The sequence below is a fragment of the Anser brachyrhynchus genome (assembly GCF_964034855.1).
Source record: "Anser brachyrhynchus genome assembly, chromosome: 8".
Classification (NCBI taxonomy): Eukaryota; Metazoa; Chordata; class Aves; order Anseriformes; family Anatidae; genus Anser; species Anser brachyrhynchus.
Window position 1 is genome coordinate 2,209,175 of NC_137702.1, and position 21,064 is coordinate 2,230,238.

The 21,064-nt window shown below is 50.7% G+C and overlaps 1 protein-coding gene across 2 annotated transcripts in view; it reads left to right on the forward strand.

Annotated features, from left to right (window-relative positions):
* The first annotated feature begins 970 nt into the window (after positions 1-970).
* JAK1 (Janus kinase 1) overlaps positions 971-21,064 on the forward strand; it is a 58,704-nt gene continuing 38,610 nt past the window's right edge. For both annotated transcript variants that reach the window (XM_080603370.1, XM_080603371.1), the window contains exon 1: positions 971-1,142. The gene's annotated coding sequence lies outside the window, so the exon portion shown is untranslated. The remainder of the gene's footprint in view (positions 1,143-21,064) is intronic.

Sequence of the window (21,064 nt, forward strand, 5' to 3'; positions counted from 1 at the left end):
GCTCTGATTAAACCAAAGCAAATGACGTGAAACTAGCACTGTGTTGAAAGCAATCACGTTTACCATTCTTTCTTTGTTTGTTGTTTTGTGTGTTTTTAATGCTCGATTTGGCTATTAGGACAATGCCTGTGAAATGCAGCTGGAGCCTGGCTCTTCTCTCAGAAGAAAATGCCGGGTGTGTGTGCATGTGCAGGAAGGGGGCAATCATTTTATTGAAGTGAATTGTTTTCTTACTGATATTACTTCCACTCAGACTGTTTCCTGTGAGTTTGAGAGTTTGAAACCACAATGAAGAAACCAATTTCTTTTCTGTGCAGAGGGGAGAATTGTTTATCTCATCATTTCGGTGTAAACACCAAGGTATTCACGCTGCCGCGTTGTGCACGTCTGCGTGGAGACAGATAGGCTTTTTTTTTTTTTTTAAGCGGATCAAAACACACCAGCGTTATGGCAGTATTGTTTTCACTAGAAGATGAAGAGCTCAGAGAAAAGCAAACGCAAGACGTTCAGGCAAGCTCCGCTTTGGATTTTTTGGCTAGGATTAAGGAAGAAGCAGGCAAGTCCTGGTTAAAAGTCTCACCATCAGCCTGCCAGGCAGCAGTGCCTGCCTGCACCCAGGTGCTGTGGGAGACTTTATTAGTAATTTTTGACCACGAGAACCCTTCCACCCCATTTCTAACTACATTTCATAACACGGCTTTGAACGGCTGTTCGAAGGCTGAGGGACAGCGGACACCCCCCGCTCGGCACAGACTGCCCGACGGAGCTTTTTTAGGCACCGACTTTTGCCCTTGGGGACGCAGAGCTGGGCGCTGGGCTGCCTTCCCCGGCCCCCCCCCGGCAGGCAGACCCCTGCCGGGCCCCTCACGGGGCTCCTCTCAGCGCCCCAAATGGCGGCGGCCCCTCGGCCCCCCCCTCCCCGGAGCGGGAGGCGGCCGCGGCCGGGCGCCACCCCCCGGGCGGGCCGGGCCCAGCGCATGCTCCGCGGGCCGGGCCCGCCGCCGTGCCGGGACCGCCGCCCTGCTCCTGCCCCTTCTCCGGTGGTGTCCGTCCCCGGCTCGGCTCTCGCACGGCCCGGGCCGCCCCCAGCCCCGCGGGGGCAGCGGGAGAGGGGCGCGGCCGCCCGAGGCGCGGAGGAGGCGGTGAGTGGAGCCGGCGGGGGCTCGGGGCGGCGGGGCCCGGCGTTTCCCCCCCCCCCCCTCCGGGGGAAGAAGAAGCTCGGGGAGATGGCGGGCGGCGGAGGCGGCCGGGAGGGAGCCCCTGGGGGAGCGGTCGGACCCGCCGGGCTCGGAGGGCTTCGGGCCCGCGGTGGGAGCCGCGGTGGGGCGGGGGGAATGGGGGTGGTGGAAGGGGGGGGGTGTGTGGGGGGGAACCGGCGTGGAGCAGCGCCGGGCTGGGGCCGCGTGGTGCGGGACGGGGGTCGGAGTTTAAAAAAATCAAAACCACAACGAAAACGCCGAACCGCCTGGGTGTTCCTGGCCGGTCGCGGATCCGCTGTGGGCCCCCCGGTTCTGTTTTGTGAGCGGGGCGGCTCGGAGGCGGCGCTGCCTCACGCCTCGGTGCGGCTCGGGGGGCCTGGACGGGTGGATGCGGGCCCAGCGCTCGGTGCGGTGCCTGCTCAGTGCCACGGGTAGAGCCAGCCTTGGGCAGCCTTCGGCACCTCCCGGGGGGTGCTCCTGCCCCCGGGGACGGTGCCCGGTGGGTGTACGGCCCGGCCTGGAAGCAGGTAGCCCTGTGTGGCGAGTCGTGCCCACCTTCCCCGGCCACCCGGGAGCACGGCTCCGCTGTGCGCGGGTGAGAAGAAAACCGAGCGTCCTGTTGTTTTAGGCCCTCCTGTTGGGTTAGGGTGGAAAAAACGCCTATGAAAGCTTATACAGGAGAACCAGGAAATAAAAGGCTGAACGCCAGCCCCGCCGCGGAGCCGGCTGGCTGGTGGCAGGAGGGCGGCACGGGGGCCGCGGTGTGCGGCGGGCACGGCTGGGCCCGGCTCTGCTCGGACAGGACCTGGCGTGGAGGCAGGGGAACAAAGCAGGGCTGTTTTGAGGCCTCGGGACTGGAGAACAGACCAGGTGGGTACAGCAGAGTTTGGGGGGAGGGAGGATGCAGTCAGTCAAAGTCGCACCAGCGTTGAAATGTAACTCCGGTCGGCCCGGGTTAGCGCTCGCTCGAAGAAGCAAACATCCGAGATGTTTTTCTCCGGTGCGTACGCTGGTGCCGCTCGAATCGCCGGTGCCGAAGATAGCTGCAAGTTCTGTTTTGCCCATATAAGGGGAGCGGTAGGCATTTCCTCCTGGCACTTGTTTGTAAAACACGCAGGAAGTTGCACCTTGGTCAGGGTTTGTGCTGGGTGATGCCGTGGGACAGGTGCTTGGGAACCCGGAGCAGGTCGAGGACACGCTGCTGGAGCCTCGGCAGCCGGCAGGTCACGTCAAGCCCTTGCTGTCATCTGCGGTGTTACAAGCGAGCAATCGCAGGCAGATTTCTGTTTTTTATGTAAATATATTCATGGTGATTTGGTTCTCCTTGAATATCGTACTTGTCTAAGTGTCTGCGTGCCGCTTGCCCCAAGGCCCAGTGGAACAGAGAATACTCTATGCTCACACAGAGCAAAACTGCGAGCTTTTGACCTTTAGGAAAGGTTAGGTGAAAAAACGTGTAAAAAGCCAAACTGAGTGGGTTTAAATTTGCTCAAGAATATAAATGTGGAACGGGAACGAATCTAAGCTTGTCAGCTCCTGGAAGTCTCTGTGCTGCAAAAATATTTCAGAATTAATGTCAAACTTCTTTAAAAATAAGAAGCAGAGTCTGGAAATCCAGAACTGATAGGGAGTGTGCTGTTTGTGCATATCCAAATTGACTCGTCTGCTAAATGAATTTATGAAACAAATGAGAAACAAAACCTGGAGAGAGTATCTGGTAGAAAAGCTTTGGAAAGCAGACCTGCATCAGCTGCAGAGCAAAAAGTGAAGTATCCCTGAGCAGTCACAGGAGAGACTCAGTGGGTAAAATCAACAAACCTTTTAAACTCATTTTTTTTTGTGGGCAGAGCCCACAGTTTGAAGTTACTTTAATTCTTCTACCTCATGTCTAGAGGGCCTGAGGTAATCCAGGGTTCTCGGTTGGAAGAGTAAGCGCTACTAATTTGGTAAATTTAGGTTAACTTTTCTGTAGTTTGGTCTTGCAGATAAAAGCCTAAATTGACAGAGAGCAGCTTCCCTTTTTTGTGCAGAGGGGAAAAAATCTTTGAGTTTTCTCAGGCAGCATCCTGACTGTCAGGCGTGCTGTTGCGGACAGGAAGGCTTCACCTCTTTCCTACCACGCACCTCCCCATCCTCCCTCGGCGTGGAGGTGGAGGGCGTTTTTTCCCCCGCAGAGCTGGCCCCGGGTTTCCTGGCACCTGGCCGCTGCTCGCTTTGGTACGAGGAAGAAAATCAAAATGCGGCACAAACCCAAATGGAGAACCCTTGACTCTGCATGCTGCGTCGGGCATGAATTGCACGAGAAAGCTGCCCTGTGTGTTTACATAAAGAGGAAGGTGTTTGAATTGTTTTGAGAACTTAAGCTGTTTAGATATGAAAACAAACCCTTCAGGCTGGCTTGTGTTTGGATCTGAAAAGGGTCATTAACAGAAGCCATAAACCAGAAAGTGTGATCAGAGATAGAGAGAGAAGACAGAGTTTGGTCTTGGTTCCTGACTTACCTCATGTCCATCAGTAGCTAAAAATCATTCAGAATAAAACATTTTGTCATAAACTGTCGATATTCAAGTTGGGCAGGCGACAAAGGAACAGCAGCTTGTCATTTCTTACTGATCAGGCATCGTTCCTGTAAACGCACTCAGATTGCTCTGGGTCTCTAAAGCACTTAAGATGCAATTACATTTTCAGGTATCGATAATGGCAGACACTTGCCAAATTGATAGAAAATGGCTTTTCCTGTTCAGCGCGCGTTTCGGTCAGTGAGTCCTTACAGCCCGCCGTTCGCAAAGGGAGCTCTGCCAGGGACCGACCGCGCCGTTCTGCTGCTTGGGCGAAACGTGAAGAGAAGGAGAGCGGAGTCTTAGCAGGATTTTGGGGTGTCTGGCAGCTAAATTGTTACTCCCCTCTGTTTCTATAGCGTTGATCCAACGCGTGAAGTGACAGATTAGGGGAAGATCGATCTGCTCCTTTATTTGATGTTCTTGGCAGCGCGTTGGGTATCCCATCCAGTATTCGGTTTTTCCCACTCACCTGGCCCCATGGAAGAGCCAACACGGCGTTAAAAGCCGCTTGGTTATGTGGGGGGTGGTGGTGGGGGGGTAATGTTGGCTCTCTTGGGCAAGCCGGCTGCGATTTCTCTTGGTTCAAAGTGGAGGGGGAAGTGAGGAAGCGTGACTTAGTGGGTTTTGTGTCCTGGCTGGGTGGGTTTTTAAGGAGTAGGTCATGAGAATTGTTCATTATGAGGGTGGCTGAAGGGCTTAAAGCTTCAAACAGTTTTTCTGGCTAGAATATTTTTTTTCTGTTGTTCCTGAGCTGATGATATAAATAACTGCATAAATGCTAGAAAACCTGAGCTACGTGAAATTGGAAGAGCAGCTTCGTACATGGAAAAGCATGATCTGTGTGTCTCACTGCATGCATTGGCCTTTTACCGTGCTTTTGATGCCAATAGTGACACAAATGTTTTCGTTTATATGCTTATTATTGTTACTGTTTAATGTTTTGAAATACCTGTCACACAAAATTGGTAGATTTTTTTTTCCCTGCAGGATGTGAAAGATAAAAATAGGAAATAAAGGGAAAGAACTGAGAATTGGAAGTTAATGGGGAAAGCTCGGGATGTGCACATCATCCTGAACTAAGGAGAGAGGCAGTGCTGAAGGCCTGGAACAATCAAATCGGAGCTGGTGCTTGATGCAGAAGCTTCTGGAAGGCTTCAGGTGACTAAATGCAGTTGCAGCTGACAAAGAAAAAGGAAAATCGCTTGTGTTAGTGGAAGTGGGTGAGCGCTGCTCTTGGTTCTGCTCAGTCAGCAGCTCTGATGGCAGCGCAGCCACCTTCCAGAAACACAGGGCACGGCTGCCAGCTCCCCGGGGGGCAGGAGGGCTCGCTAGCAGCGAGCAGGCTTTGTGGGGTGACTGGCTTCAGGAAACGCATCCATCCTAAATGCACCTGTCTGGCAGTTCGTTCTGCGAGGTGCTTTAGGCTGCCCCTTCAAGCTGGACTGTTGGGTAAATGAGAGTTTGCCGTAAAGTTGGAGGAATTTGGTGTTTAGCGCTAAATTCTCCGAGTTTTGCAGCAGGTAAGAGTTAGCGTGAGTCAAGGCTCGGGTTGTGTGTGTGCCGGAGGAGGGGACAGGAAGGCTCACAAAGATAGGAGCGGGATGGATAAGCACGTGATGCGGTGCTGGATGGGTTTTGAAGCCTTGGGTTGGGTTTGAAGTCCCTTGTTTTAATCTCAGCTGTTGCTGGCCGGTGCCTGACTTTGGCCAAACAGCCTGTTTATTCCTGCAGTGCATTTCTGCCCCAGACTCTCCTGCCCATGCTGAATTCCCTCTCCATATATTGAGGTAATATTGGCTCTTGCTATTTTAAACAAGAGGAGATTCCTGTTCAACAGTAATTGCCTTCTTTGAATTAATTCCCAGTGGTGCGGCGAGCACAGCTTCTTGCAGATCAAAGTATTGAATGTTTTTCAGTTGTAAATAAAGAATGAGGGGTATAGACATTTGTCATTTCCTCCTGTGAAATGACCTGCTGGTTTCTTATAAACCTTTATGCCAGAGGCTGCAGGTCCAGCTGAGAGAAGGCGTCCTGCCTTAGCTGGTGGCACAAGCGCTGCTCTTCTGCTGGTACCTGAAATAGAGAGGGGGGAGCAGCTCTCTGCTGAACGGCTTTGAAACTCTTGTATGTATGGAGATGCTGCAGGGTAAGAGGAAGGGCTCCAAACCTTCCAGCCTTGGAAGTTCCAGACTTGTCTCTCGTGGTCTTCTGCCGAGACTTGGATCGCTGGTAGTGCAGTAGGTTGTTCTGAGATTGGAGTTACGTTGTAAAGCAAAGTGAACATCTGTCGGTGCAGTATTTATTTCAGGTTTGTAAGAGCTTGCCGTCTCTCCACCTCGTTTCTTCGTGGTTTGGCTTTAGAGAGGCAGGAAGGCTGGGGAAAATCATATGGGACAGCTGCTCTTCCCTCCAGCCTGGACTACACACCACTGCTGGGCAACAGCTCGCTTGAAAGCACGTAACAGGACATTGCGCGTCCACGAGCAGCTTTAAAATACACAAAGTGCTCCAAGTAAGCCTTTTGCGTCCGTAGGTAAGGAGAAGAAGCAGACCGAGGTGCTACATCCTGACTTGGGCAGGGGAGCGAGGGAGTGCTCGGTGAGAAGTTTGTGTGTGTGGCGACTCGCTTCGTCAGGAAATGAGCTTGGCACACCGAACTTTTATACCCGTTTTGAGACGCCAGCAGCACAAAGCAGTACATTTAACAAAACAAGCCCTAAAAGCCTTGGCACTTGAGCAGTCTAAGTAACTTCCCGTTGGTTGCCATCCATAAATACCTGTCTCTGCACTGGAGATCACTGGAGACTCTGGATTTCACTGGAGTACAATACATTCAGAGCAGGTTTTTGTTTTTTTTTGGTAAAGCTCCGTTAGGCTGCAGGGCATTAGTTGTTCAAGAAAAAGGTACAAAAGGTACCATCTAGCTCGAATCTTGCTCTAGGCATTACGCACATACTTTGCTGTTTAAACGTGCTGCTTTGCATGGTGCTTTGCTTTTCTTCTCCTTTTTTTTTTTTAAATTTTTGACCCAAGGACGACAGGCTCTCTCACACCTTAGGCTGGCGGTCTCCCGCGTGGAGAGGAGAGGTGGCCTCCCTCAGTTCCGATGTTTTTGATCAAGAACAATCACAGGCTGCCGATTGCAGTTCACATTATGTCGTTCTCCTGTACGCTCTTTCATATTTACTGAGGATGCACAAGAAATAACCTTTCACTTTCCGAATGCTTCTGCATTTCGCTTTTCCTCAAAGTATGGCAAAACATACTAATAATTTTGAAATTGTCTGAGCCCGTGTATTTAGAGAGTTTGAGAGTTCAGAAGGAACCAGGCAGTTAAATCACCCAGCCTTGGCCCCCCGTCGCAGCTCCGTGGCCTGAGCTGGAGCACGCTGCTCTGCAGGAGTTACCCGCTCCTCTGGAAATAAAAAAGCACATTTTCTGTTTTCCTTTTTGGCTTTCTACTCTCACCGATTTGTTGCATTTGTATTGAACTATTTCTTTTCCCTTATTTGAATCTTCTGCCCTTACTTTGATTCTCATTTTTCCACTAACGAGCCATTTAATATCCCCAGCTTTCTCCCCAGCGGTAGCACTTCAGTAGTAAGTGGCCTCGCAGATTTTCTGATGACCAGGTCTTACTGCAGAAATCTTGTTTCCTGCTTGTTTCTGTGACCTCTCCAGTTTTTGGAAGCCTTTTAAAGTATCTGCGCCAGCAGAGCACAAACTGTCGTTCCCCACCAGCGTGCAGGCAGGGATGCCTTCTCTCCCATCTCGCTGGGACCTCAAACTCTGTGAATTTTCAGCTTTAATCCTCCTGTGGTTTTCTTTTTTTCCTAGATTCAGAGCTCTGCGTTGGCTGGGTGGTCCCCAGGTTGTTACCCAGGCAGCACTTCGGTGACGCCGGCTGAGTGATGGGGTGGTCGGTAGCACCCAGAGGGTGAGCGCCCCTCAGCACCTCTCCCCCTTGCAGCTTCCTCGTGAAACCTTCAGATAATTGTTCTCCCGTTAATAATACATCAGTGACATATTAATATATAATTTATATGTAATCTTTTCCATTGGGGTCCGTGGCATCCTGTGCTTCAAGGACGTAAGCTGAAGGAAGAGCAAGGTGCAGTTGGTGTGCTTGCTGCAGCAGTGGCTGCGATTCCGTAATTTAGCGCGGGTGCTGCCTCCCACCACGTCTAATGCTGACGTGCCCGGAGTTAGTCCGCCACGAGTCGGTACAGGCTGTGATGGACACCGTGTTCTTCTGAAGTAGTGATAGGACCTCAGCACCCTTGCAACGGGTTTTCTATGAGAAACATCACCGCCTGGCTTAGAGAGTGGCTTAAATGCATTTTATTGCAGTGTTATGTATTGATTTTTGCAAAGTCTCTCAATAACTGTGTCTTGTAAGAGGCAGGGAATAGTCAGGAGTCGATCCAGCTCTGAAGTGATGGCACGGTCAGAGCAAACGAGCCTGTCTCGGCCCCCTTGTTTTGTAGGGTCACGGCTGCTGATTGCCAAGAGGACTTGTGTGCTGTGTCGCTGCCCCGATGGCAGTTCCTGGCGTGTGGAAGGAGCGGGGGCCGTGCCTTTTGGTGATGCAGAACAAGCTCCCCGCAGCTCGATGGGCGCGTTGTACGTAGATGCATGTTGCTAGCGTGAGCGTTGCCCACCGGCATTCCTGCCTGGAAGCCTTGGTCTCACCACTGGCATTGTCTGGAAAAAATCAGCTTGTGTTGTTCTGTGCCAGCGCTGGCTTTGGGAGTGATTCATGACCGTGCGTTACGAGTCTTTTCAATAAGAGGTTTAAATTCACTTTTAAAGATAGACTTAGTAAGTGAAAGGACGCTTAAGGAATGCTGACTTAAAAGAAAAAAAAAGAAATCATTTTTCAAACTACGAACAGCGATCTTCGGCCAAGTTAAAAGAAAAAATCCTGCTGTTCTGACAGTTCTGTCAGCTTCCTGCACACGTGACTGCAACACAGGCAAGTTACATCTGTATGAGAAGGCACGTTGGCAAACAGAGGGCTCGCTTTGCTTTAAAAAAAAAGGCAACTTTCATATCCTGAGTATTTGATGTATGGGAGCACAGCCTGAAAACTGAGATGCCAGTCGTGTTTGCTTCGTTGTACAGGTTCCCTGCTTGCCCTTTGTTGGAACTGACCGAAAGTTTGCCTTGCAGTGAAGAAGGCGTCTCCCGATTTTATCGCGCTGTATTCTTACAAGTTTGCCGTCGAGTTAAGAGAAAAATGAGCCGAGATTTTTCTTCGCTTACGGTGTGCGTGTGGAGGGAGGAGGCAGCCGTGCTGCGGGGGTGCCGGCAGGACCGGGGTTTCACGCGGCGGGTCGCAGCGGCGCTGCCTGAGGGCGCTCCTGTCGGGGCTCGTCGCTCATGCAGCAGGGCAAGCAGCGCGCTCGGAGGATGCCTGTGCAGCGCAGAAGGCTTCCCGTCAGCTCCTTCCCCTGCTTTCCACAGGGATGTGTGAACCCGAATGCTCTCTGTTGTGACAGTCCTGCCGAAGAAACGCTGGTGTGCTTTGAAGTGGAAGCAGCTCGGCTTCATCCAGCCCTGCGTACACGAAGAAGCGTTCTCTGGAGCTGAGCTGCGCCGCGGTGTGTGCCTGCTGACCTGGTACCATCTAGCACGCGGAGAAGCGCTTATTTAGAACCACCCTCTTGCTCTCTACACTCGGAGAATTAATGAGACGTGACAAGGGCAGGACCTGCCAACCTATAAATCTGTGGCGGGGCTCTGCCTCTGAAGGGAGACAGATGGGGATCATGCGTTAGCTCCATCCCTGCAGGGCTGCCACTGTGGGCCTTGAGATCTTCGTTCCTTCTCCGAGGAACGAGTCCCTTAGAACTTCTTCAATCCATTATGTCTCTGGTACTTAACTACTTGATAAAGTTTAATTACCAATTAATATAAATTGCTATTCTCTTATACACATACGCTGCTGAGTCCCGCTTGTGTTGGGAGTTCCAAGCGAACGCGGTGCAGACAAATCAGTGCGTGCCGGTAGGGCTGAGTAATTACAAGCTTCAAAACCTTCACTTGTACCAAACTTTGTGGCGAGTTCAGCCTTCAAAATACAGCGGAGATGCAAACCACTGTCTCTTCCTGATAATTTTGCTGAAGCTGGCAAAGGCTTTTAAACTGCGACGTCTTTTCTGCGTGGCTCCGTCTAGAAGTAAGTCGCGCCACGTATTTCAGCTCGCATTTTTAAAGCAGACGAACCGGCGCTGGTTCCTCATTCAGAGCCAGGGCAGCTTGCACGTGTGCTCGATACGGCTTCGGAGGTTACCATCCCCTGGTGCTCGCTGCTCCCTTTCTGCTTGCCCAAGCAGCCGCCGTGGAGCTCAGCCCGGTTCTTCGTGCTGCCGCAGCAGCTGAGGCTCACACGATGGTCAGGGTAGGAAGACAGAGCTGCAGAGGGCCGGGGCACAGCTAGAGGTAGAAGGGGTTTCTTCTATTTAGGACAAAGATTTTAATAAAAGTTTGTTGCTTTTTTTCTTTTTTTTTTTGCTGCCTCAAGAACTGCTTTACGCTCTAAACTAAAATCCTTTTTCTCAGTGGAGAGCCTGCAAATGGGATTTGCTGAGCGCCAACCCAAGGCTGAAGAAGAAGCTAATGTTAAGAGATCACTTTTCGGGACTTAGTTCAGAGTCAAACCCTGGTTGAGGGCACCTTGGTAGCGTGGCATTCCTGTGTAAAGCACCAAGAGCTCCGCTCCAGGAACATCCCGTATAGAATGTGCTAATAACGGGGTACATTTTTTGGCTTCTGCGACCGTCAATTAAGCTTCCGTCATTCTTAGCTGAAATGGCAGGGTGGCTTTCAGAGGCCTTGCTGCTCTGGAGAGCAGGTTGAGTGGGTGCTATCAGCCAGCAGAAAAGGAGGCTTGGAGCAGCCTGAACGAAGGCCTTTGCCCTGATCCCAGCAATTGCTGGTCACAGTCCCTTAGCTGTCAAAACTTCTTGCGGGGCGGGGTAAAAAAAAAAAAGTGGTCTGGTATTTATGATGGGTTTAACACTTAACAAATCAGGTCTTCTGTTATCATCAAAGAAATGAAGTATATAGAACATTTTTTTCTGACTCCTTGAATCTGAGCGTACTTTGGCCTTCCTTGCTGTGGTTGGCGACAAAACAGTAGCAGGCAGATTTCTGTCCCCTCGCAGGTGTTAGGAGCTGGGTCTGCTCGTGATGGCTCTGTGGAAAGGGCTTTCGGTCTTTTCCGTACATTCAGGTGAACCTGTTCATGAGAATATTTTCTGCCTGTCTTTTTCCGCTAGACTTTCAGGTTTTCAGGAGAGATTAATGCTGAGAGATCAATCGTACGCTGAGCACATGGGGAAAGACAGAAAGGCTCGTTGGGAGCTGATGGATGCTGACAGTCAGCTCTCCGGTGGTTTGGTTGCAGAATGGAAAAAGGATTCAGTGTGAGGATCTGATAACTGTGGGTGTCATGCATTAAAAAACATAAAATCAGATCTGTGCCCTCTTCTGAGGGCATTGTTGAGAACCCTGTTCTGCTCAAGCTTTTGGTTGGAAAGGAGCGGAGCAGCACCAAGGGTGGAACGGGCTCTGCGTGAGCATCCTCCTTCCACGCGGGTGACGCTTCTGCCAGAGCAGAAACTGGCAGGTATATCTCTAAAAACAGGCTCCCAGAACTCCCTCCAACGTGTTGTCGTAAGATGCGTTTTGGAGAGGAAAGGAGAAATTGTGGGAAGCGCTGAAATCCCCTCCTCCCCAGCTCTTGCTGCTTTGGAGTCCTGTGAGGATGCAGATACTCTGTTGGCTGGGTTTGGACGCAATTTGTGCGGTGCCCAGGACGCTCAACCTGGTGCTGGGAGCCTCCAGGGCGGCGTTCAGCAGGAGGTGACATTGCTGCGGTGGCTGTTACGTGGTGCTGTGACAGTCGTCGTGGTGCACCGACAGGGCACGAGCAAGTTCTGCCCTTGTTACGTATCTGTGAACCTACAGCGTGCTGCGGGTTTGGGATTTATTTCCCCTTAGAAGTTAGGGGAATAAAATTTTCTATTCCCGAGGAAAGGTCGGGTCTATGATGCTGGAGGAGCGATGCATCCAAGTTACTGCAGGAATTGCAGCCAGGTTTGGCTTTTCTTTAAAAAAGAAGAGTGAGGTCAGCTTTACCTGCTCTGTGCGTTTGCTCTGTCTGAAGTCTCCTCGATACAGACGGCTGCTTAACGCAGCTAATATTTGCCTAATGTTTAATGAAATATTTATTCCCTTCCAAAGCAAACCTGCCGGGGTTTAAAACAGTTGATGAGGTTACAAATCAATGCTCTTCTTGACCGGCTGCCTCCTAACTAAATCCTGCAATTAGCCGGGCGTTGTGGTTCTCTGGACGTTCGTGTGTTGGTTTGCAGGGGACAGCAGCCCCCCGGCAGTGATTTAGGGCAGGGGTTTGGCGTGAAGCTTCTCATCTGCCTAAAATTCCCCAGGGCTTCTCTAAATGATGAGCGACGCCTCACTCACGTGGCGCGGCAGGTCTTTGTAGGGTCTGGACAGTTTCAGTCTGTATACCTTATATATGGCGTGTGCGTAAATACGGGGACGTGTGTACGACAGAAGAATAAAACGCGGCAGAAGCTTTGCTGTTAAAATTCCTGCGTGCTAACTTAGGAGTGAAGTTGTAAGTTACTTCTAAGGACAGAAGAAGGAAGTACTTTTATGGTTAAGAGCGCAGAGCCGAGGCTCGGGGAGCCATCTTAGCGTGCTCAGGCTGTGCTGGGGGGGTGGCACGCGGCCCATGCGCCTCCCGGCTTCTTTTTTCATAAGTCTCTACACAAGTGCATGCACGTTAAGGGATGGATTTGCTCCCCTAAGCTTTTTTCTCCAGGTATTCTTTTGTAGGAGGTATCTCTCGCTACAGTTAAACATTTTTCTCCCAGTTAGCAGCACCGTGGTGCTTGCAGGTTGTCAGCCTGCGGAGCTGGAGCGGAGCAGGGAATGCCCGGCTGTTTTTCAGCAGTTCCTTTTCTTAATAGTCCTTAGTGTTGAAATTCAGGCTTTGTAATTGTAAAACGTACAGCGTATAAAACCAGGGGAGCGGCGTTTTAAATTTCCTCAAACTTTCTCTGCTCTTCTTTCCCCCACCCTGCCTTTCCTAACTTACTGCTGGGGCGGTCACGGGGAGACCTCTCTGGTTCCCCTTCCTTCTGAGCTGCCTTTGCTCTTGTTTTGTCATTCGTACAGCTCCGAAAAGGAGTAAACATAGCACGGAGCTACGCTCTCTCTATATTTAAAATTATACCCGTGTCTTTACAGCAGAGAATTGATTTTAGGCTCGTTCCCTCCACCATAAATACAGAAGACGTCGCGTCTCATGGCCTCCATGCAAAGCGTGTTGTCAGTTCTGTTATCAAGTTGAAAAGGGGAAACACGAAACCCCAGTCCTAGAGCACAGTTCCTGTTTTTCTGACTTGACAGTTTGAGCTCAGACTTTATCGCTGCTAGTTTTTGGTAGGTTTGGAAGCACACAAACACTGTCTGGTGGTGAACAAATGGGTCAGCCTGGATGTAATGTTTATCTACCTTCGCTTTCTTCCGAGTGATGCTGGGGCACCCCCAAACTGGGGGGTGTTTAGGCCGTGTTAGGCTTGTCCTGGCAGGGAAGAACAGAAAGTGATAACTTGAAAGATTGACGCAGTGTAACGTAGTAGAAAAGCTACTACGGATGATTCACGCCGATGGCAGCCAGCACAGCAGTGCAAATACAGCACCCCACAGCCTGGAGCCGCACTGAAATAGCAAGTATTTGCTCTAGGTGGTGCTTCTCCTCGTGCCTTTTCTTTTCCCTTGATGTTGTTCCCCCCCCCCAGATTGCTCAGCCTCAGCAGAAACTCACACTTGTTGTTTTGCCAGTGAGAAGTGAAGGTGGAATAAAAACTTGATGTAACTTCTGAAGGTTGTGTTCTGATGAACCGACTGCGCGTTGCTTTGCTGCCATCGACCTCTCATGCTTCTTCCCTTGGTCATTTTCTTTATGATCTCTTCTAAGGCATGGATATAAAAATAAAGTTATTTGCATCAGTGGATGCTATAGCAAGGCTGGCAAAGACTTTGACTAAAAATCATATACACCACACACAGTTCTGGAGGAGTACTTATGTATATAAGGTGTCCAGATCCCATCTTGCCACCTGTAGCGTCTGCGCGGTATTAAGCGGATTGCAATTGATGTGAATAGCTTGATTAGCCTTGATTAAATTGTACAGCTGCTGCGAAGGCTCTGTGATAGCTGTTCCATTCCCTGCTGCTGTTTTGATCGTAAATGTGCAGCTGAAGCATAGAAGTTACGAACTTAGCAATATGGAAATTCCCTATATGTGACTGCTAGTTCCTGTAAACTACAGTAAATAAGACTAAGGCTTGCTTTAGAAGGTTTTTTTTCTGTCGTTTTTTTTTGGTGTGGTTTGAACAAAGGATGGCAGGCTGCATTCACGACGTGCCAGCTCCTAGACCCGTGGTCTGTTAGGTAGCAGCACGGCTGTGGCTGGAAGGGAAGGGGCTAGGAAGAGGTTTTGTAGAGCGAGGTGCTTGGCGGTAATAGCAGAATTTGTCAAGAGTGATTTAGCCGTGAAAACTTCTGAACTTCTGGTCCTTCTTCACGTTGGCTTTCAGTCCATGGTAGTGTGATCCCGTGAGTCATTTACTTAGAAGTGATCATTAAAGGCTGAAAGCATATTTACAAAATTCTGATGAAATGCTAGCGGTGGGTGTTGCTCGTGGGGACACGCATGACCCGGCCGTGTCAGGGGCCCCGAGGTCGGCGGTGACAGTGGCCGGGGCGTAAAATAAGAGAAGTTTCAGGCAGCCCTGGGAAAGTAGGTACGGAGGGAGCTACTTGGGGTGAGTCAGCCACGTTTGAGTCAGTGCTAAAAGTGATTGAACGAGACAGTCCCTGCGTGGCTATTTTTAATATTTGCTTGCTCACATTTACTGTACGGAGCTCTTTACAGGAAAGGTAGTTAAAAGCTGCTAGGTCTTTAAGCTGCTTTTTATGGCAGTGACTTATTTTATTGATTTGGAGTGATGTCTTTGGTCTTGCCTCTTCTGAGAGTTTTAGGTCTTGGCGTGATTTTTGTTCTTTTTCTGCCTCGTGCTTTCGGAAGTACCGCTGTCCAGTGCTCACTGCGCCGCATCGGGCGCCCCGTGGATAAATCGGTCTCAGGGCCGGACCCTGCAGTGGGAGCAGCGAGGCGGGGTGGTGAAAGTAGCACGGTAGCACCTAGGGATGCTTCTGTGCCCCACCAGGTGTTTCGTAAGGGATGTGATCTAATACATTTAAGAAGTATTTTGGGGTTTTATCCGCCACGAATATTCAACTCACAGTTTTTCTGTTGTATAACCCTGCTTGCAATTTCCGTAATGCTTCGAGTGCTGCCTTTCTCAGGACAGCAGCGCGTTCAGCCCTGCAGTTCTTAAGACCAGTAAGGTAAGGTGCGGCCCTGGCCCACGCCTTGACAGACACAGGTATTCTCTTTACAGGTGTTGACAGCTGTATTTGCAGGAGGAAGAAGTAGAGGAGGTCGCTTGGGGTGCGTGCGTGTGTCGTGGAGTTCAGCGGTGGCTTCCTGTTTACTGCTGCTGAGTGAGGATTTGGGCTCGGGCCAAAGAAGGTGCAAGAGTGTGGCTTGTGGATTCGCTGTTACGCTGGCCTGCAGCTGCCTCTCCCCTGCCGTCCCCACCTCCTGGCAAGGTGCTGCAGGAGGGACCGCAGCCGTGGGGCGCACGCAGGGCCTGGCAGTCGCTTTCTTCTCGTGCTGTGCAAACAAGCGTCCGGTGCGCAGCCCGGTTCCTCGAGCTCCGTGTTGGTTCTGAAGCTGGTTGGGGTCATGATTCTTCGGACCAGAGGCACTGTGGCTGAGTTGGGATAAACTGGGCATGCTTCGGCTGTTAAAGGTGAGATAACTCGTGGTCATCAGCCTCTTGGAAGGAAAGGCTGACCTGTTGTGTGTGCAGCTGGTATCGTGGGACTCAGCAGCAGCGGGAGGCGAAGCAAGACCTGATGGCTTGTTGGTGCTGAGTCGGGGCAGCAGTGAAATGGTCCTGAGCCTGGAGCTGTTGGGAGAGAGGCCTCAGAAGCGAGGGCAGGAGGGCTGCAGCCAAGCAACGTCTGCTCCTGTGTGCTTCTGAAGAGCTGCCGTAAAACTGTACCCGGACTGGGAAGTACGTGGTGAGGATTGGCCATAAACTTGTATTGAATTGCTCTTAGCCAAAACTGGAAATGGAGGAACAGCGAGCTCCTGTAAACTTGTGTAATGTAAAGGCACTCCCGGGAGTGCCAGCAGACTCCTGAAGATGTTACATCAACCATCGTGTAACTTTATTTATTTATTTTCTTTGGGCAGACTTCTTTATAATAGCTAGACTTCAAAGAGTTTCACTCGATGCTCTGAAATGCAGAGTATGTGCGACTGGGACCTTTTCCACGATTTCCGTACATCGTGCGACGCTCAGAGGAGGATGTTTCGCTGTTAAAGGGAAGACCACCAAGTTGCCGTGCAGTAGCTGCGCGAACAGGACAAGGCAATGCTTTCTAAAAAGAGAAATCAACGAACTGTAAACAGACGCGAGATGATTCAACCCTATCAGGATTTTGGAGAAAAGTTCAGTCGGACGGGTGAACCGGAAGAGGTACAAGACTTTCTAGGCAGAAAAGCGTTCAGACTGTCAGACTGAAATTGTTCAGAAATTGTCGTGTGTGGTGAGGTCCCATCCATTGCCCCACCTCTGTGTCAAGGGCTAGAGGCTGCCTGGGTACAGATAGACATAAAGGCGAGCTTCAGTCATTCTGTGACCAAACCATCAGCCAGAGGACGCTTCTGAAATCTGCAGCGTAAGCTCCAAAACCTGTAACGCAAACAGGACTCGAGAAGAAAAACAAAGTTCTGCTGCTCGGCGATGCACGCTAGAGCCACTGCTGTGTCTTACCACCTTTGAGCCGCTGTTGACACAACTCTGAGGTCAATAGGTAGAACTTACTCCGTTTATCTGGTTAGTTAAAAATAGCCTAGGGATTTGTCCAAGAGATTGAATGAATTGAATGCAAATATTTGGATTGTCGGATAGGGCGATACTAGGATATAAGTCATCGCTGACAAAATACGCGCAGCAGCAGTTCTCTTGGTTGTGACAAGCACACCATGTCAAGCTGTCGCATTCACAGTTAGACTGGGGGTGGCTGTTCAGTAGAAAGCAGAGAACTCGACGAAATCAGTTAAAACTTTGGTTGAAAAATTCCACCGTTACTGGCACGGTGTTTTGAGACCCCGTCCTGCTTTACTCAGCGAATCCAGGCGTGTGCAGGCGGGCTGGATGCTGGTGTCTGTGCCACGCTGGGGATAGCAGACGGGTGGACCTGATTTACGGGTTCCTTCTCAGCCCCTGTTCCTGCAGAACAAGCTGCTTGTGGCTAAGTCGGCGGCGCTTAAACGCTGAATTGTCGGTTACCTTTGTTGTCTCGGGAGATCAGAACAATCCTAGACGGGTAGCAGCGTATTGCTCCACTTCAGGCAGAAAAAAAACAGCTCTTAGATAAGACTAATTGCAGAGGTTGGCAGCCAGCGTCGCTGCTACACCAATTTCTCAAGGCCTGTAGGGGTATAAAACAACAGGACCTGTGCTGTCCTAGTATCCAGGGGCCACCTGAGATGTGGCTGGCACCATTTGCACCCCGAAAGCCGCGGGGGATGCCTCTCCAGGTGAACAGTTGTGCCTGCCTAAAGCAGCAAGTGTTGGCTGCAGGGCTGTGCGCGGAAGGCCGAAAGAGCTGAGAAGGAGCATCAAATCCTATTGCTGGAGAGCCACCGCGGTTTGGGCTCTGCTTTTTGGTAACCTTGCCGCTTGGCAGAGCTCGAGGTGTCTGTGCAAACCTCGTTTCTAAATAGCTTCACTGGTTGGTTTCCTTTATTTTAATTGGCTTCTGCTGATTTACTTGTATTTGACTTTTAGGAGGAAACAAGCCTGCAGCTGTGAAAAGCGATGTTTTTTTCCAGATTCAGCTCTTTGTCATGGCTTGGATCAGAGAAAAATGACTTAGGGTGAGATTTGCAGCTGCTTATTGCCCTTACAGGTGATATTTAGGGCTTATGGGCTCCTCTTTATGGTAAGGTAGGCAATATATTCATTAAAGCCTGGGAATCTAGAAATAATTGCAAGTAAACTGAAGCATAACCTGGGGGAGAGTCTGCTCATCCAGCTTTTGAACCTTCAGGCTAAAGAGATGAGCGTGGCTGCGGATGTCTGAGGTCCCTTGTAGTCTAAGGAAAGACTTGGAAGCCTTGTTTGACCTACTCTAGTTTTCTGTTTTAGGGCAAGGTAGGAAGTATCTTGGACTTGATTGCCCAGACCGGCGGTACGAGGAGCACGTGGCATCCAGCTCGAAGGCAGACGCCTGCATTGGGTCAGGTGCAGGAGAAAAGGACAATGTGCGAGGCTTGCCAGGCACCCTCCCAGCTCCAGCTGGGGAACGTGTTTTGAACACAGCACTTTTTTCTTAACAAACCACTTACCTGAGACCAAAGCGAGCAAGGGTCAGCGCGGACTCGTTTTTTCAGCTCTGACGTGTGCTGCTCATTAGTGGGAGAAGAGGTAGAGCAGCGCTCGGCTTTTTAAAGAGAAAAGAGGAGTTCCTGCCCCAGGCAGTCTGAAAATAAACCGGTTTCAAGATCTGTCACTGTTATTCCTTTTTTCTAAAAGTCAGTTTACGCACCGTTTTCTGTCCTTTTCTGTTTCTCACACGCATGCAACCACCCTGGCTGGCCTTTGGGATGTATGAACCGCAGGAGGAGAGGCCCTTGGTGGTAAGGATGGAGCAGTCCTGGCAGGGATGAGCTGCTCCCCTGTCCTCCCCCAGAAGCTCCAGCCGTGGCGAAGTGGTGAGGGGAGCAGAAAACAAGCAGTGAATGGACTTGAAGAGGAGCTTCAGTGTCGTTGTCTCTTATTTTGTGTCTGACAACCCCATTAACTAGTGGGGTTCCTTCTTCTGACTAATGGGAATAAACGTGTTTACAGCTGGCTGTTCTGCAGGTGTGCTCTGGTGATCAGTCAGTCATAAAAAGTAATTGCTCCGCGTGGTTATCGCAACAGCTGGGCAATAAAGACCTGCGTTTCCCACTCATAAAAAACCATGTCCCAACAGCAGCCAGTGCTTCTCCTCCTCGGTCGTACACGTCTTTGGAGAAATGTGTGTGGGCATGAGCAGGCCAGCGTATGCACGGTGCACGCCAGAGGCAGTCACAGTAAAATAGGAATAAAGTTAGCTTCAAGTAGCAGTGTCGGGATGTGAGTCTGACTCTCCTTTCCCAGGGCTGATCTCCATCGTGCTGCCAGGAGCGGGTAGAAAGCCCTGTGTAACTTGAGCCAGAAAACCACCAAAAACCGTACCACTTTGTAGAGAAAACCGCCCAAACTGAGCCAAATATATCCAGTTACTTCGTTACAGCACACGCCAATCGCAAAATGCAGGAAAATGACACGAGGACTCGTGAGCTGCTCCTTTTCTGAAGCCTTCTCGCTCACGTGCCCCCCCAGCTCTCCGTCCAGCCTTCCCCCTTGAGCAGAGCTCTAACAGCGGGCGCGGCGTTTGGGCCACGTTGCGCTCCTGCGGGTTGAGCGGATCCTCTGCCACCGTGCGGCTCCCTGTCCTCAGATGCCGGAGGCCTCGTCCGTGGGCAGGCTGTGCTTTCACATGGAGTGCTGAGCTAGTCCTCGTCCGCTTTTCTGAACTTGGAACAAGTTTTCTTTACACAGCCCAAATAGTTTTGATCATTAAAATGGTTTGAATCAGCGTAGTCCAGTGGCTTTCCATGGGAACTTTTTGGGCTGGAAAGCTCCTTGGCGTTCACTTTCTTTTCAGCACGTCTCTCGTGCGCATACATGGATAAATAAGTTTTTTTTTTTTTTTGCCTGTTTATTGCAGTGTGAATTAACCTGAATGCTTTTGGCTTTTAAATACTGGTTCCCCTTTGCAACATCCACTACCATTAAAACATTTACCCTCCCTTTTTTGACTGCTTTAGTACTGGTGAGAGTGGTAACCTGCATCTTATTTCCAGAGGGCGCCCGGGGACCTGCGCAGTGTGTGGGGCATGGGGTGGGCTGGAGGGGCTCTGCTTACGGTCACGGAGAAGAGAGCCGCGCATGGGGCAAATCTGTTTCCAAACGCAGGTGGTGCTTTGCGTGATGTAGCAGAAATTAAAATGCAGTTTATATCGGGCAGAGGGAGAGGTAGTGCCGCTTTTGGACCAGTGCCTCCAACTTTCTAGATGCAGAAGCATCTTTTTTTTCCTGATGGTTGTAAGGCTTCACGCGTTGGAGAAAGGCTGGCTGGTCCTTCTCGGTGAAGGAATGTGGCAGTGCTGGCAGGTAGTACTGCCATATTCCTACCTTACGTGTGTGCTGGGGGAATGGAGGGGGACAGGGAGACAGAAGCTACGCTCCGTTGCTTCGCGTTGCTGGGTTTTGCTGTGCCAGGTGGAGCCTTGGCAGGAGGCAGGCCCTGCCTGAAGGGCACGGGGTGCCACCGGAGCATCCTTTGTCACCGATAAGGTGCGTTTTTCCTTCTTCCTTTCCTTGGTTCTCTTGCTGGCAGCGTAGCCATGCATTCACCTGTCAGAGGTAATGGACAGAAGCGGGTGCGACTGCTGGAGGAGCTGGGTGAGGACAGCAGGAGAAGAGCGGTGGTCTTTGTTTGGTGGCTGCAGGCAGGGAACGTGCCTAAACGTTTTTTGCCAATTTAACTTAATCTGCAGCCCTGTCGGTAAGACCAGAGGCAGTCTGTGCTCAGATCTCGAATCCTACTGATATTTTTTTCTCATTATTCCATTCCTGTTCTGCTTGACTGCATGCGGAGAGTTGTACAGGTGTCTTTGCACCGCGACGTGCAGCTGCACTTGGCGCCCCCTCCGCTACCAGAGCACCTGCCGCTTCACGGAGATGTGTGTGCTTCAACTCCCAGCTCCTTACTGCATCGCGTTGGAGCTCTTTATGTGGCACCTGACGGGAAGGGCTTTGGTTGAGAGACCGTCTTTAACCCTGAAATTGTTCTGGTACCGTGGGGCTACGTGGTCCAGCCAGAAGTGCATGCAGAGCTGTAGTGTTGGGGCTACCGGCGTTATAGGGAAGACCAGGAGAATTCAGAGAGGGTTAAGAGGCTTCTGAGACCAAAATGCTCTTAGTCTTGATAGCAAACCCAAAGTTGGCTCTGAAATGGTATGGTTTTGTAGGTTTATTATAGAAAGCATGTTTACTGGTTAGTAGACGTCTTTGTTGGTGGTTTTGCTC